Source organism: Pipra filicauda, unplaced genomic scaffold, assembly GCF_003945595.2.
Source record: "Pipra filicauda isolate LSUMZ 115617 unplaced genomic scaffold, ASM394559v2 scaffold113_size4260070_pilon, whole genome shotgun sequence".
In the NCBI taxonomy this organism is placed as follows: Eukaryota; Metazoa; Chordata; class Aves; order Passeriformes; family Pipridae; genus Pipra; species Pipra filicauda.
Window position 1 is genome coordinate 3,726,573 of NW_024103585.1, and position 18,008 is coordinate 3,744,580.

Here is an 18,008-nt window from a genome sequence, read left to right on the forward strand (position 1 = left end):
AACTGTCATTCACTGCAGCACATTTTGTCAACAAGTATTTATGGTACTGACTGTTAAGAGAAGCATCATGGGATTCTTTGTTACTGTTTAGTTTAAATTGCCTGATAGCCATCCATGTTCCTAAATTGCTGTCTAGCCCAGCTCCGAACCTCCTTCTCTCTCTGCAGTGTGTTGGGGGAGCAAAAACCTGTTGCTCCAGTTCAGCTTCCTTAGTCAGTCCAGTTTACCAGAAATCCTTGTTTCAGAGGCATCCCTTATTATTTCCTAAAGCTGCACAGAAAATGTGTATTGCAAGTCATTTACCTCCCTTGCATTGAGAGAGCTAGAGAAAAGGTCACCTTCTACCATTCTAGTAGAGTGGTAAGACAGAAAACAAGATATTAAATGTTTATTTATAGTCAAATAGTAGCTACAGTAAAATCTGATGCAAAGAAAAAATATATGACAGTTCTTCAGATGTAATATCCAGCAGCAGCTTGGATCCTAAAACGGGAGGTTCACCATCTTAAAGAGATGGTTGCAAAATGCTCTTCACATTTGATATAAATTTTCATAGCTTTGTCTTGTCTTTATAAATGCTGAAAAAAATATGAAAAGAGAATCAATCTAGAATACATGTTGTGTTCTAGAGATTCTGAACTCTGTCAAAAATAACTTATTCCAGTGTACATTGTTTGAATTTACATGCTTCTTATCCTGCTGATTTATAACAGAGATAAAAAACTTGTTGTTGCTATATCTTTCTGACTGATTTATGTAACTTTTTCCATGGGTATGTTTGAGACCGTCTTTTTTGCATTACAGTGGTGTCTTATAATTCATGTAGCAGTAAGAGAGGAATTACAATGACAGAGAAAATCAGTAAGATATAATGTTTAGATCTGACTCATTGCCAGCTGTGAGTGCCCTGATCAAATGCTTTAAATTTAATATTTAATGAATAATGACTAAAATAAGAAACTAAATGACCTGAAAAAGGAGCAAATGAAAACCACTCCGGAGAGCTGGCATGTTAGAAGGAAAAATGGAGTAGAGATAACTTTAAAAGTTTTACTCGTTTTCACTTCCCGAGTTGGTTGAAATGTCAATACATTATCTCTTCATCATGACCTCAAGAACAGCACCTGCCCACCAGTGTGCAAACTTAAGAGCTGTCATTGCTAACCCAGAAGTTTGCAGTCAAAACCTCTGTTGTCAAAAAATGTATGAAAAAAACAGGTCTTTGAATTAAAGCATAATGACCCCTGGGGAATAAAAGCACCGTCATGCAAACTGGTGAATGAGTCATTTTACCACATTCTCATTTTACATTATTTCAGGATTTGTTTGTGTTATATCAAGATGACATCAGTCTTTTGGCCTAATGACTGTTTTTTAGTGTTTTGAAATTCTGTACCTTTCCACTTATGTTTTTTTTGTTCACTGAAATGCAATGCTCCCTTGTTGCAGTGTTATTTCCCAACATGCTACATGACAGTTTCAAGAACTTTGACCATGTCACAGTTTCCACTGGAGTTGAATTTTGAGAGAGGAAATCCTTTACCATCCTACAGAATTTTGTTTGCGATTCCATCTGCAGACCTAATACTGAGACTTTAGATTTCAATTTTGATATGGCACTGATATATAACAGTGTAACATTTTTTACCTCAATGCATTTAGTTCAATGCTTTCATTTTAGTTCATCATGAACTGATGTAGGTAAAGTGGTTTCACAGTGCGCCAGAATTAGATACAGCCCAACAGGATAATTCAGAACACCACAAATAGGCACACTCATTCCCTATCAATTTGATAGAGAAGTTAAGTTCCTTAGAAAGGTAATCTACAAAATCTGTGTATGATGATGGAAAGCCACTCAGAGTGGATATAAAATATAGTGGGGACTGAGAAGACTAACTCGGGACTTGAACTTTAAGCTCTCGGATAATTTGAAAGCTAAGATGGGTAGGCACCTAACTTACTCTTTCTAAAACCAGGTAAATGGCTTTAGGTCCCTTATTAAAAAAAAAAAAAAAAAAAAAGCACTTTTGGAATGAAAGTAGTCTTCCCAAAAGCAAGTAATTAACATCAGCCAGAAATTATTCAGATGCACCCCAGTACCTTCCAGAGGACTTTTTCGACTTCCAGATAGGATATGTCATCCCTGCAGTCAGGCCTATAGAGAGGATATCTGACTGGTGTCTGTAATATGTTGTCTCCTGCACAACGTTCAGACTACAAGTCTCCAGGTAGAGATGAATTTTTAGGACAAAGAAGGGTCAGACCTGGTAAACTCTGACAGCTGCTGAGGTTGAGTGCTTATATCAAAGTGATCAGTGTCTTCTCCCAAGTTAGAAGTGATAGGATAAGAGGAAATGGTATCAAGTTGCTCCAGGGGATATTTAGATACAATATGAGGAAAAATTTCTTCACTAAAAGGGTTGCCAAGCATTGGAACAGGCTGCCCAGGGAAGTGGTTAAGTTTTCATCCCTTGATGTGTTTAAAAGACATGTAGGTGTGTCATTTAGGGACATGGTTTAGTGGTGGACTTGACAGTACTAGGTTAATGGTTGGACTCGATTTTAGCAGTCTTTTTCAACCTCAGTGGTTCTATTCTGTCCTTTTCAGATGTAAGACATCTTGCAGGAGCAATGTGAAATCTATTGACAATACAAATACAAACCTACTCAGAAAATTTAAAGGTTTCATAAATTAGCTGGGTCTAATAGGTCTCACAATTAAGGTCTGATAGCTGAGTGCTGCTGCTTAGAAAGGTACTTCCATGGCTACCCATGCAGGTTATCTGTGGGAGATTATCAATTTTGAATAAGATGCAACAGAAAGCTGTGTGGTGTTCCTCAGCAGAACCATTCACAGCTCAGAGTTCACTAAAACAGACTATGAACTTCTGTCAGTTTATGAACTTCAGTCACTGTGCTCTGCTGCTCAATCCTTACAAAATTTCTGCTATTTCTGACAGGAAAAAAGGCAGGACTTCTTAGTCCAAGACAATAAATAGGTTTTTATAGCACCACTTTTTAGGAACCAGAGAAGGACTTTAGGATCTCAGATTTACAGAATGAAATTTGGTGTCAATGTTACTTTTCGAGGTGTCTCAGTTGCTATCTAAAATGCCTGAAGTATTCAACTTCTTGATATAAAGAAAATGTCCTAGGTCCCCCTCAGTCCTGCACAAATGATGCAACAAGTCATAACAGAGAAAGAATAAAAGATTTTATGTCACACATAGAACTCGTATGGCTCTCATGTTTACACTGAAATTCTAGCTGGATAAAGTTGGAGGCTACAGCTAATTCTGATCTGTTACCTCCACTTTGATGTGAGAGTGCTTATTTTCCGTTACAACTGTTTTGTTGTTCTGTTTACAAATGAAAACAGTTGGAAGTCAGGAAAAATGCTGCTTAGCTGACAAGCCACTCTGTCAGAGGTCTGACAGAATAGTAAAGTACTTCTCTGTCCTTGACTTCTCAGCACAACAATAACCTTCCTTTGCTTCAGATTCCTCAGTGAGTGTTACATGGAGCTCTGATACCTGTCGCCTGAAGTCAGAATTTAGATAACTATAACATGGTGTGTGAAATTGCAGTCAAGACTATGACATAGAAAATTTCCAAATAATGCAGACAGAGCCTATGTGAACAGCACAGTATGCTGCAGCATAAACTTGGCAGAGTCTGTAAAGCTAGGCACCCTTCTAAATTTTTAACCCTCTTTATGTACTTTTGCAGTTAGATGCTCTATAGAAGTAACCAAATAAGTGCTACTCCATACATATCTGAAAATGCACAGAATATAATTGAATAATAATATTTCAGGCTGGTACACATGAATCTTTACAGTTTTACAATTTGCCTTTGTCACAATACCACAACAATTAAAAAAGCATATTTTTAAAATGCATTAACTTGATGTTTCTCTTATTGGCTTGCATGCATTTTTAGGTAAGGGAAATAGTAAACTGCTGAGGTTAAATTTGATTTACATTTTCTGTATAGGCACGGGAAATTATAATACCAGGTGCTACTTCTCAGTTGGATTTATTTAATCAACATGCCCAGATCATGGAGGAAATACTTAATGATATTAGCTGCAAAAGGACAGTACCCAGAAGTGTCATAGCACAGCAGGACAGAGCCACCCTACCAGTCTCAGGAAGATGACTTTTCGTTAGCAGCCGCCAAGGAGAGGAAACTGCTTTGGCACCAGTGCAATAATATTTAGCCTTTCACTTGCCATATAAACATGCCTAGGAGTGTAGCTGGCCAAACCCCAAATACACTGCAGTGTTTGGGACCTTTTCACCAGTAGTGTTTTTCATAAAGAAGTCAAATGGATGCCTGGAATATTTTGCTTTCTCAAAGGTCCTCATAGCAGAGCTAAAATTACAGAGTCATCAATAAACTTTACAAGAGTTAGATCTGAAAGCTACAGACCCGGTGATTAATTGAGTTTTGCAGAATCTAGTAGGACACAAATAGAGAGGGGACTGCTGGAGCATTCTTTCTTTCCCTGGTTGCTTTCTCTGGTCCAGATGAGAGAAAAATCATATACTGCAGTGATTTGTGAGAAGGAGAGTTGGAAGCACAGCTGCAAAAGTAAATCGTATTTTTTGCTAGCCATGAAGATGATTGAAACAACCGAAAAGTAAACCAAGAACACTTTTTTACATTTTTAATGCATTTTCAAGATGATATAAAGCAAAAACAATAAAAAAGACACTTCGTCACACATTATCTGCAATACATACAAAAATATAATGGCCAAATATCTTTCTGTGTGGATTAGACCCAGTAGCCACTAAGTATATATTATTTTATTCTGAGAATTTGTACAAACATTTCTCCTAGGAAAACTTTAAATCTACTAGATAAACTGACCAGATGCAATTACAAATGTGTGACCTTTGCAGCAAATTATTAGCTTATGTATTAGAAACAAATTTTTTTTGTCCTTTTTCTTCTGCTATGTAAAACCTGAAGCGTGGTTCTTGACTGTTCAGGGCAAGGTTCAGAAGACAGAGAAACACTATAATCTCAAGTAATTATAATTTTAATAAATGTGGCCATATTTTATATAATACAGGGCAAGATAGAGTGAACTATGTGAAGTGAACCTAGTCAAATTCCAGTAATTTCAAAAATCTAACCAAGGATAGAAAACCCTTCTACGCTGATCAGATGCATTACAACTAAGCAAAACATTACTGAAATTTCAGGATCTTTTTCTTTTCCTCTCTTCTTCTACTTCTTTGCCAGTGAGAAAGTCTGTGCTTCAATCTGTGCTTCAAAAAAATGATTGGATAAAACCAGATCAACCATACATGACATAACTTTTATTATACATTTAGTACATAACATGGATTTTGGACCACAAAATCAAATTGAGTTTACCTTCACCTAATTTCTACATGCTAATGTGATTTATCAAACACTGTCTTGGGATAGATAATTTATTTTCTAAAAGTGATTGTAACTAAAAGATACGAGAATTTTTTTCTAGTAACTAGTAACTGCTTCGAATTTTGAGGTAACATATGGTGTGAAAAATTTCGGTAAAAATCCATTGGCATCTGAAAGTTAATGTTCTTAAGAACAATAATATGTGCTCTATCCTACTCACATATAGACTACATTCTGAATATATGGTGAGATTCCTCAAAGATTCTGCAATTAATAAGGAACTTTCATGTTACAGAGTTAAAGAATTGTTTCAGCTTTTAAATTACCTATTAAGAAACTTCTGGAACTAAGATTTGGTTACTGTGTTAACAGATTCTGACATGAATACATGTCCCCAAATGTTCACAAGAGACCTTTTTGTCTTTTTAAAACAAATATGTATAAGAATCCAAATCTCAGTACAGTCCACAAAAATATATCTTAATAAAATATAGCTTACTAAATATGACTTCAAAACTGACAGATGAAAATGAACATTTTTCTTTTACACTTACTTGAAAACCTCTATAATTTTCTAGTGTGATTCCATACAACAAATTACCTAAACAATTAAGACACTTTTCAGAAAGCCAACTGCCCAATAATATCCACTTTGTGATGTATTTTAAGTTTTACTGAAAGAACTTTCTTCCACATGTAACGTTTTGAAGTATTAATGGTAGGCACAATAACAACTTTGCTAATACAGTTTAACTCTTTTGAAAGTAAAAAAGTATATTTGACTAAAATTAGATTTGACAGGGAGGGGGAAAAAACCCCAAAGTTATTGCAGCATATAGTGTATTCAAGGGAGCTCAAACTGAAATAGGACTTCCAGAAATATACGCATGCATTCAAATAGCTATAAACTCTCTCTTTAACAAGTGGTACTCAGCTGCTGGCAGAAAAAGCAGTAACGTGAGGCTCAATAATAACAATATTCTCTGAATTATTATTGCTGTCATTCACAGAGATAGATTTTTCCATTGATTGCTGTCATTTCAAGTCCCCATATCTCATCTTAATTTGAGTAGCTGCCTGATGGAAGTCATGTGTAGACTGAAAAATCAGCCCTTTCCATCAAAGTGTTTGGGTGAAAGAGGGATTCTGTTACTGTCACATGTCTGGAGTCTGGAGAAGATGAATGCTTTGCAACTATGCTAATATTAAAAATTTATTATTCTTGGGGAATTAATATAGCTCTTTATAGTAAAAGAACCATGTATGTCTGTGAGTGTGTGCACCCTGAAGGTGTGGATTTGTTTCACCTAAATTTACCTATGTAATTAAGATTCCTAAATTAGTAAGAGCAAAAGGTTGCATCTGGTCTAAACTACATCTTTGAACTAAACTGGATTATCCAAGTAACCAGAACTAACAAACTTCATCTTTCTTATAGGCAATAAGAAAAGAAGGAGTTTCAGAAAAAAAATAATTTGATCCAGAAAGACAAACATGTCACAAAGTGTCTACTTTATTGACATATAGAGTCTAGATGGTTGGATGATTTCACTGAGTCAGAAATTTCACTCCCTCTAAAAGTGCATCATTATTATCAAACAGACTAATAGAGGCACTGCAGAACTAGCAAATGCAGGTGGTAAGCTTGATCAATCCAGATCCTTCCCATTTATCATGGTACAAAAAGAAATGAAAAAAGTGGCTACAAGGTCCATTACCCTGCCCGGAACACTGTCTCCTGAGGAAGTGTGTTAATGACTAATGCTGAGAAAGAGTTATTGACAAGTGGATAATGACTATTGTGTGCGTGTGAAACAAATCATTGTGCACTTTTTAAATCATGACCAGAACTCCATGTACAACATGTATTGCCTACGTTACTACTTGTCTCCTCAGGCTACTCTGTGTTATGGTTTTTGTCTATTGTCTCAGCCCTTAGCTGAGAATAACAGGCATGAAAGAGTTCTTTAATTTTAGTATTTGTCTGAAGTCAAGATAATTAAATTTTTTACAAAAAAATTCTGGCACAATCTGAAGTGTTTTCTTCTCACGGTGGATTTCTGTTACACAAGCCCCTAGAGTAAGTGAATATTCTGCTAATGGGAATGTAACAGTAATGAATCATTGGAATCTATGCCTTTGTCACAGAACAAAGATGAATCAGCTGAAATACTATCCAGAAGATTATAGGTCTAGAGTGATGGTTATCATTAGCAAAGTTAAAGGTTTCACTGTGATTTGTATACTTTCAAACCTCACAAAACTGCTTACAATTGAGTTCTCTTGGGTCCAGTCAATAATTCTGACTATCTCACTAACTTGTTGACAGCTTCTTGCTGAAGGTCATATTCTGATGAAGCAGATAATTTTAAATACTTCTTTTGCCTTTTGAAACTTAATCTAAAATACTTCTGGGAAAAAAAGGAAAATGCTCCAATGCTTACTTTTCTTAATATATGCATTTGAGCAAAAAAAATATAAAAAGTAATATTTTCTCACTAAAAGGTTACTCAGATATCTGAAAACTGGAGGTAAATAGCTGCATGAATCTGGGACAGGTGAACTTCACTGGGCTTGGCAGAAAAATGCATCATGTGTCCTTGCAGATTTTGTCATCGCTTTTATTTGACTACTGCCATATACTATGAATTTTGATTCAAGAAAATGCACAGTGCTTTTTTACCATTTTGTACCATTTGTAAGATGAAATGGTTCCCTATTTTCTTTTGATCAACAATAAAAAGACACTGGAGAATTGTGAGCACACCAGTGCTTTAATATCTATACTTACTGTAATATTTGAATAAAAATCAAACCTGAGCCCTAATCTACATTTCCAGCCAGATATACTACTACAGGTTTATAGTGGGCTGAGCTTGGTTGACTGGCCAATGTCTACCCCACTGCCCTCCCAGTGTCCCTCTTCAGCAGAGAAAGGTGAGAAAATAAGACAGAAAAGCTTGCAGATAGAGATAAGGACAGGGAGATAGCTCACCAATCACCATCACTGGAAAATAGATATGAATTGGGGAAAAATAATTTAATTTATTCAGAGAAAAATAATTGGAGTAGTAATCAACAAAAATTAAACCACCTTTCTCTTCCCCTCTTCCAAGGCTCAACTTCACTTCTTCATTCCCAATACTTCTACCTTCCACAACAAGCTGTCCCAGCATAGAGCCTTTCAATGGAGCATAGTCTTTCAGGAACAGACTACTCCAATAGACTGAAGCTCCTACCAGAAAACCTGCTCCTGCATGGAGCTACAGCTACAGCTCCTGCCAGGATCCTGCTCCAGCAAGGGCTTTCCATGGACTGCAGCTACATTCAGGGCATCTCCGCCTGCTCCAATGTGGAGTCCTGCAAGGCTGCAGTGCAGGTGTCTGCTCCATCATGGTCATCCATGGGCTGCAGGGGGACAAACAGCTTCTCTATGGTTTTCTCCAGTGGCTGAAGAGGAATCTCTGCTCTGGTGCCTGGAACACCCTTCCCCTCCTTCTTCTCTTACCTGGGTGTCTGCAGGGTTGTTACTCTCACATTTTCATCACTCCTCTGTCTCACAGCTGTGCAGCAGTTTTGCCCTTTCTAAAATATGTTTTCACATATGTGCCACTACCTTGGCCAAGGAGTTCAGCTGTGCCCTGTGGTGGGTTTGTTGGAGCTGTCTGGAACTGGTTGTGTTCCACGTGGGGCATCCCTATCCACTCCTCTCAGAGGCCACCCCTGAAGCACTCTCATTACCAAAACTTTGCCAAGGACACTCAATAAAAGGTTTAAACTAAATAAAAATCTGGATAAAAGCATTGTACATAAATAGTAGGGAGATTTGGCCTAAAACTTGCAGTAGTAGCATAACAAAGGCATATCCTGAGAGGCAAATATAGTCCTCATTAACTAGCATTATTCTGACTGATGGACAGCCCTTTCCTTTTCCCTCTATGTGTACATAGACAGTTCATTCAGCTCCAGCTTTTTGGGTTATACAGCTTATTCTGCTGCACCTGCTCCTGTACCATATTTTAGACTCTACAAATTCAGCAGCTGGAACCACTGTATCTTTAGATAATGATTATTATCCCTCAAAACTGATCTGAACATCAATCTGCTCATAGGAATAGGATGGAATTCAGCCAATAACTTTGTAAAAAATTTATAAGATCTAACATTTCAAAACAATGGAGTTGACAGCTCTAAAAGAACTAGAAAATCATGGTTAGTAGGACTATACAAAGAGAGACTATAGAAAACTTTTCTCACAACCAATTGATTTAGAATCTGAATGCCACTGTATGGCATATGGCTGCATGGGAGTTATTTACTTGTAACATCATCTGACCTAGAAGCAATGTAAGAGCAATCTGATGTAAATAATTGGTAATGGGCACAACATCAGCCATCTAATTTTGAAGACTATCAGCTGTACAAAAATTAGTGCAACATATCTTGAGCAGGACAGAGTTCCTTATAATCTCAGAATTAACTCTGCTATGATGTCAGCTGTGCTATATATCTTTTAATTTTCTAATGACAGAATAATATTACTAAAGCTCCTTACAGGGTTCCTATATTGGAGATAGCGGTGTGTGCTATCACACTCGAGTACTTTTGTTTCATTGTACTGAATCCCATATATTTTTTTGAGTCCAGTTAAAAATGACTGAGAAGTTATCTGAAAATTTAGATAAGCACTATAATATTTATTTTTTGATTTTTTTTTTTTTATTGCTCCCTCGGTCTATTGGGTCTTTCAGGTACTTATAATTTGTTACTTCTAGTGACATTTAAAACTCACAAAAGAAAACAGTTACTCTGAATATTGAATATGGAAAATAAATGTTTTCATTTTTTGCTTATTTTCTTACTTTTAAGGCATTGCTACTGAAATATTTACAGAAAATAGTTTTAGGGTTAAAGGAAAAGAAATGAACTGATGTCAGATAAGCCATCACAATATCTAGGGTTCTGGATAAAAAAGGGTATGAAAATATTGATCTGAGACACAGCAAGCCTGGATTTCATGGAGGATGCCAGAAAACAGTAAATTAGTTAGAAAAAGAGAGTTTACAACCCATTAATTTAATTCTCAAAAAACTTGCAAGAGCTTTCAAAAATATGTTTATTTAAGTTTCTGAACCTAACATTGGAGTTAGATGTGGCAATTTAAAGTACACAGCAAAGTTTCAGATTTAAATTTTAGCAAATATTTGACTTGTGACAAAACTCATCTATTTTTTCTCTTAAGGTTTTGATGAAGATCTGAGCTGAAGAGCAATTAATGATATAGATCTTGATGTTCAATAGAATAATGTATGATTCTATGATTCTATGATTCTATGATTCTACACCTTACATAGTAGTACCATTTTTAGCTATGCAGAAAATTACATGGAACTAAAAAATAAATAAATCTAGTTCAGCTCAGTAATGCACTTAGTTCTGAAGAATTTTCAGGTGCAACAATATAAACTAACTCACAGCTTTGGTCCAGAGTGAAAAGCTGCCCAACATAGACACTAATGTAAGAGATCTTAATATGCTGGAGGAATGCTGGAAAGTACCTATACACAAATTGTTTGCCCACAAATATATAGTCACACATGTCTCTCAAGATCTTTAAAAGAATAAGAAACTTTGCAGTCGGAATACTGGCCAAAAATCAATTTTGTTTAGGTTTTCTAATAGTGTGCTTATGAATAGTGTTGCAACACATCATATGAAAGAAAACTAAAAGGACAATGAACAATGCCAGATTCTATTAATGCTAACAATGGCCTCTTAAAGATTCTCACACATAATTGAATGTGAGGATGTCTCTAGTGGCTAATCCCAGCATTTAATTCAAATATGGATACTTGATAGGTATGTCAATATTTGTTCTTTTTCTTACTCTTGTCCTTGACCTTTTCCACTATGAAACTGTGTTGCACTGTCAGTCATAAGATAAAAAAGTTATGAATGAATTATGATGCCACTCTAGCACCTTGTATGAATTAAAGAATATCAACACCTCACATCTTGATCAGCATTCCAGTTGTATCAGGGCTTATACTTTCATCTGTGTTTGACCCAGCCACTTGTGAAAGTTTGTTCTTTTACTGCCAAGTTATGAGAAAACAAGCAATGATAAACGAGAACTTCGTCCTTGAAGTAAGCATCTTGTATAAACTGAAATTCATTGCTGTCTTATGATTGGCTCATCACCTTTCAAGGGCACTTGAAGGAGAAATTGAAGAGGAGAATGATGAAGTAAACCCCCAGACTCAATTAGAAAAGACCCCTGAGGTATAATGTGCATGCTCAAGGGGAATTCCAAGGTACCCACACATGCGCAGAAGAGATGCCACTTGCATAACAGAGGGAGGGACTGAAGGCCTCTAGCTTGGCAGTGCTGGCCACACCTGCCCAGGGAGACGTCACCAATTAATTGTATAAAAAGCAGATAGCTCATTTTGGGTGGGCTTGCTTCACGCGAAGGACCACATTGCCTTTTGCGGGGATGCATAATCCTGCTGACCCTCCGAGAACGCAGCTTCTGCTATGGGTAATTCTAGGTGTTCCGGGTCGGTAAGATAACTTCATATGCAGCACCTGGGTGACTGGGGGAGTCGTACTGAGGGTTTATTTCTCTCCTCCTTTCTCTTGGTTTTTTTTTTCATTTTATTGGCTGCCTCTTGGTAATAAATATTGGGGTTTTTTGAGCTTTCAACAGTGTTTTGATTTCAATCTCAGCATCCTTTGAACTCTCCCTATTACACCAGTATAAGACCACACTACTGGTGCAAAGTGTATATGCTTTCTCTAAGGCATACACAACTCTATTAAATTCAGTAGAATTTAATTTCTGCATATAAATACCTGGTATAGTTGTAAGCAAAAATGAACTGTATTTGATATATCTGTCTTATATCGATCTCTATCTGCCGGTTCTCCTGTTTACTACTTAATAGCTAACAGATTTTCAGGAAATTTCATTATGTCAGACTTTTTAGAATATCTCAACAGGACAAATACATCTATTGAGAATGATGCTTTCCATTTCAAAAGTACTACAGCCTCTCACTTTAGTGTGCTGTGGAGAATATATAGTGGCTTCCAATGGAATATTAATTCCACTTTAAATGAAAAGCACTTTTTGTATTTGAATGTATTTATGAAACTGTGAATATGGAGCTGTGCTTAGCATTGCACAGTAATCCACTGAAGGATTATACTGAGGCACAAGATAAGTACAAGTGCCTAAAGTAATCTGGCCACATGAAATAAAAACAGCCAGAGTGCGCTGGTTTTGTCTGGGGTAGAGTTAACTTCACAGTGGCTCGTATAGGACTGTGTTTTGGTTTTGGGCTGAACACGGGGCTGATAATATAGAGATTTTTTTTTAATTTTATTGTTGAGCAGTGCTTACAGAGAGTCAATACCTTTTCTGCTTTTTGTACTGCCACGCTGGCAAGGAAGTTGGAGGTGTGTGGAAGGCTGGGAGGAGACACAGTCAGGGCACGTGGCACAAACTGACCAAAGGGATATTCCATAACATATGACATCATGCTCAGTATAGAAAGTGGGGGGAAGAAGGAGGAAGTGGAAGGGGGGCATTTGTGATGGCGTTTGTCTTACCAAGTAACTGTTACATGAGATGGGGCCCTGCTCTCTTGGACATGGCTGAACACTTGCCTGCTCATGAAAGCAGTGAATTAAATCTTTTTTTGCTTTGCTTGTGTGCATGACTTTTGCTTTCCCTATTCAACTGTCTTTATCTCAACCCACAACTTTTTGGGCTGTTACCCTTCCGATTCTCTCCCTGATCCCACTGGTGAAGGAATGAGTGAGCGGCTGCATGGGGCTTGGTCGCTGGCTGGAGTTAAACCATAACACAGAGGAAAATGAAAGTACTGATACAGAGTTCCTATTTCTTTTTTCTCCCTTTAAATTTTGATTAACTGCATAGTTTGACTAAGAATGCCATGCAAAAAAACTCGTTTGCAAATTCTCAAGTTATATTGTTCATGCATGTAGGAACTTCTTAGCTAGTGTCAAATCAACTCTCACATATAGAAAAATATTAACACAAATGAATATAAATATATGTCTAGATATATTTGTGTATATATGTATATTTAATATTTAGTTAAATGAAATCCCATTACTCCTGAAGGTATCATTGCCAGGGCTAGGCACAGAGTGTCTGAAGAGCAACCAGTCAGAAAGGGACCTGGGAGTTTGGATTGACAGGAAGCTGAACATGAGCCAGCAGTGTGCCCAGGTGGCCAAGAAGGCCAATGGCATCCTGGCCTGGATCAGGAACAGTGTCGCCAGCAGGACCAGGGAAGTGATTCTTCCCATGTCCTCAGTGCTGGTGAGGCCACACCTGGAGTACTGTGTCCAGTTCTGGGCCCCTCAGTTCAGGAAGGATATTGAGGTGCTGGAGCAGGTCCAGAGAAGAGCAACGAGGCTGGTGAAGGGGCTTGAACACAGTCCTATGAGGAGAGGCTGAGGGAGCTGAGTTTGTTTAGTCTGGAGAAGAGGAAGCTCAGGGGAGACCTCTCTGGATCCCTTTCCCCACCCACGACGTGGGGGAGCCCAGCTCTAGTTCCTTCTCCATCTGAAGCGCCATTCCGACGTCTTGGTGGACGGGGAAAAGGGGACTCCAGCGACAGGGTTTTTCAGGCCCCGAGCCTGGAGGGGAGAGGTGCCCTCCCCTCCCCCCAGCACCCACGTGGCTCCATGGCAGACACAGAGACGGCACACCGGCGTGGAGAGGAGGCAAGAGAGAGTTTATTGTTGGGAAGGGGTTTATAAGGCTTTTAGGAGGGTCAAAGGAGAACCAATCACAAGTTCAGGGTCACACAGAAAAAACCATCAGGTAAAGGGTCAACAGCCAATAGGAAGGGGTTAACAAAGGACCAATGGGACACCTCAGGACACCTTTCCCAGGACATTCCTGCATAGGAGATAACAGTTGCTGTGGGGGGTGTTGGGAAGAAGAAACACGTGTTTGCAAAGAGACCACAAAGAGCCATCCTAAGACATGTTCAAACAAGTTTCTCATCAGACTTAGTGCTAAAGACCTCCTCACTTTCTACAACTACCTGAAAGGAGGTTGTAGCCAGGTGGGAGTTGGCCTCTTCTCCCAGGCAGCTATCAGTAAGACAAGAGGGCATGGTCTTAAGCTGTGCCAGGGGAGGTTTAGGTTAGATATTAGGAAAAATTATTACAGAGAGGGTAATCAGGCATTGGAATGGGCTGCCCAGTGAGGTGGTGGATTCACCGTCCCTGGAGATTTTTAAGATGAGATTGGATGTGGGACTTAGTGCCATGGTCTAGTAACCACGGTGGTAGTGGATCAAGGGTTGGACTTGATGATCTCAGAGGTCTTTTCCAAACTGGCTGATTCTATGATTCTATGATTGTTGAATTAAGGAAATAGATGAATGTACCCATGTAGGCTAGTCATTCAAGACCATACAAACCTCATGGTCATCCTATGGTTTTTCTCTGCGGAGAGGAAGCAATGGAAAGAAACGGTCATATGGAGAGATATTTTTTCCCAAAGCAAAAGGGAAAAAAATTAAACCTCTGTTACTCATCAAACAACACCATTTTCTGTGTATAACAATGAAACATAGAGCAGGGCCTGGAAAATACCAAATTTTCTAGTCTTGTTCAAATTGTTTCTTTTATGTTGGACAAATATGGTTTTGTCTGGGATAGAGTTAATTTTCTTCAGAGTATAGGGCTATGATTTGGATCTGTGCTGAAACAGTGTTGATAATTCAGGTATGTTTTAGTTACTGCTGAACAGTGTTTACACAGCATCAAGGACTTTTCTGCTTCTCAAATCACCCACCAGCAAGTAGGGTAGGGGTGTACAAGAGGCTGAGGGAGGATGCAGATGACACATCTGACCCCAACTGACCAAATGGATATTCCATATCATATAGTCTTGTTCACTACATAAATCTGGGGAAAGAAGAAGGAGGGGGGGATGTTTGTAGTTACAGTGTTTGTCTTCCAAGTTGCTGCTATGCATGATGGATTTCTGCTTTCTTGGGGATTGCTGAACACCTGCCTGGCTATGGGAAGTGGTGAACGGACTCCTTGTTTTGTTTTGTTTGTGCACAGAGCTTTTGCTTTACCTATTAAACTGTCTTTACCTCAACCATGAGTTTTCTCACTTTTACCCTTCTGATTCTCTCCCCCATCCCAACACAGGGGAAGTAAGTGAGTGGCTGGGTGGGGCTTAGTTGCCAGGTGGGATTAAACTATGATAACCATGGAACAAAACCCACATGAATGTAGTATTGCAAGATACTACTTGTTGCAAGAAACCTTTAGGATTACTAATTTAGTTGCTACTTCATTTGTTTATTGGAAAGCTGGGCTACAACACACGATAAGTTGCAGCAATGTGTGCACTGTTCTGCCAAAGAGAGAAGGAAGACAAAATGGCTGAAGTCATTGGTATAAAAAACCTCTTTTATCTGGGACTCACCCCAAAAGGTAAAAATAGGTATCTGATCCCAGACACGAGGAAAAAACAGGCAAGGTATAAGTACTAAATGAAATCTTGCTGAGTGAGAGTGGAGGCCTTCTGCAGGTGTGTCCCAAAATTAATGTCATCCAAATAACTTCTACAAAGGAAAAGGCAGTATGTGTTTTATCTCGTTTCTTTCTTTAGAAGTCATGCAACTTCACTTTGCACCCACTTTTTGTAATACTTTCTCCTCTAAAATTTTTTTGATGCCTGGGCTGAGAAAAAGGAGTTTTCATTTGAAGTAGAATTTTATTTTAAAAACATGCACTATCTGTGAATGGTACATTCACAAAAAGGAGAAAAATATGAAAAAGAAAGAAATATAAGAAAGAAAAAATATAGAATTTATAACAACATAAATCTGTGCATTACAAACACAAATTATGCACAGTGTACTTAATACCAAAACTTTTAAAGAAGATATATAAGAACTTTGAAATGAATGGTCATCCAAACTACATAAATTTTAGGGAACAAAAAAAGTTGCATCTAGTGTAATCACCTGTAATATACTTTGATTTTCAAGTCCAAGATACTGATGCAGAGAAAGTTATTTTCATAGGTAGATTTCTATACTGAAATGCAGTGGTAGAAGGTATAAAAGGTGATCTGCTTCTGGCTAAGTATTTGTGTTTGGGGCTTTTTTTAGTTTGGAATTGGACAAAAGTGATAATACAGGTTGTGGCTGATCTTGGTATGGACTTCCATTTGTTGCCTGACATAATCTTGGACAAAATTTGACTGTAAGATTCTTCTAACGCTTTGTACAAAATTACAGACGGTGGATTATTTGATCTGTATGTATAGTCACTGAAAAGAGGTGGCTGTGCTTATTATTTGATCTGCAGTTGAAATAATAAAGAACAATCAAAAACTGAATCAGATCTCATCAAAGGAAACATCTGAAATAAACTTTATCTTCTCTGTAATTTTAACAAAATAATTTCTTTTCATAACATAGAAAAAAAGATGGATTCTCTTTGTTTGCAAATCTTATAAAACAAAAGTTAATTAATATATCAAAATATCTATTTATGGGTTTCCATACTTTAGTGGAAAAAAAATTAATGTATGGATTACTCAGTGTTTATTTGCCATGATAATAACTTGCTTTGAGTGCTTTTTTTTCATTGCATTTTCTTTTAATTGCATTCATTACTCCTGAATAAATTTTTATTTAGTGATTAATGATTTCTTTACTTTGCTTTTCAAAGCAGACACGTAACTTTCCAAACAAGAGTCAGCCTTAAGAACCATTGTTTAAACTTTGCACCACTTCATTTATTACACAACACAGACTGACATACAGAAATTCGTTGTGTGATTATGGTAAACTGTCCAGATGTGCTTCTTTGAGCAATGCCACATTCCTTTATGATTGCATATTACCTCTACCCTCTCACTAATTTCTTTTCCTTTTAGAAAATAAAATGGTCAGCAACAGCCATTAAAAAAATGGTATTACTGAGGCCCATTGAAGTTGTAAGACATCTTTAACACTCACTTGCTCTACCCAAACAGCATTTAAAAGTGCTCCTAAAACTACTGAATCAATAGGTAAATTATTCCTTGCTGTTGTCTCGGAAAGCAGTGACGGCCTTCGTAAACCAATAAAACAATGTGTCTCTGTGGTAATAGAAGGTGATCAGCGTGACTGTATGTTCAGTCAAACTGTCCGTGGCCATAGCCGTCAGACTGGTTTCCCCATCCTTCCAAAGCACATATTTTGCAAAGACTTTCTTCTGATAAATTCAGAGTTACATCTTAGCTTAAAAACATACTACTTTAATAAGAGTTAGCAAAGTCCAGAAAATGCCAATTCAATAGAATTATCAGAAGAAATTTGAAAGTTTCTTATTTGTTAACATGCATCATCATGGCTAGGCTTCGCGAACAAAGATTTGGGAAGGCTCTATCCACGTTTGTTAAAGGCATGCTGGTGGCTTATGTGGCCAATACGAGATAGATATATCCGACTACAAAAGGCACAGCAGAAAGACTCCTTAGATGGTGTATTTAGCAGGATACGATTCTTTCTGCGTTGTCTTTTCTCCTTGAGAGTGATCCTGCGTGC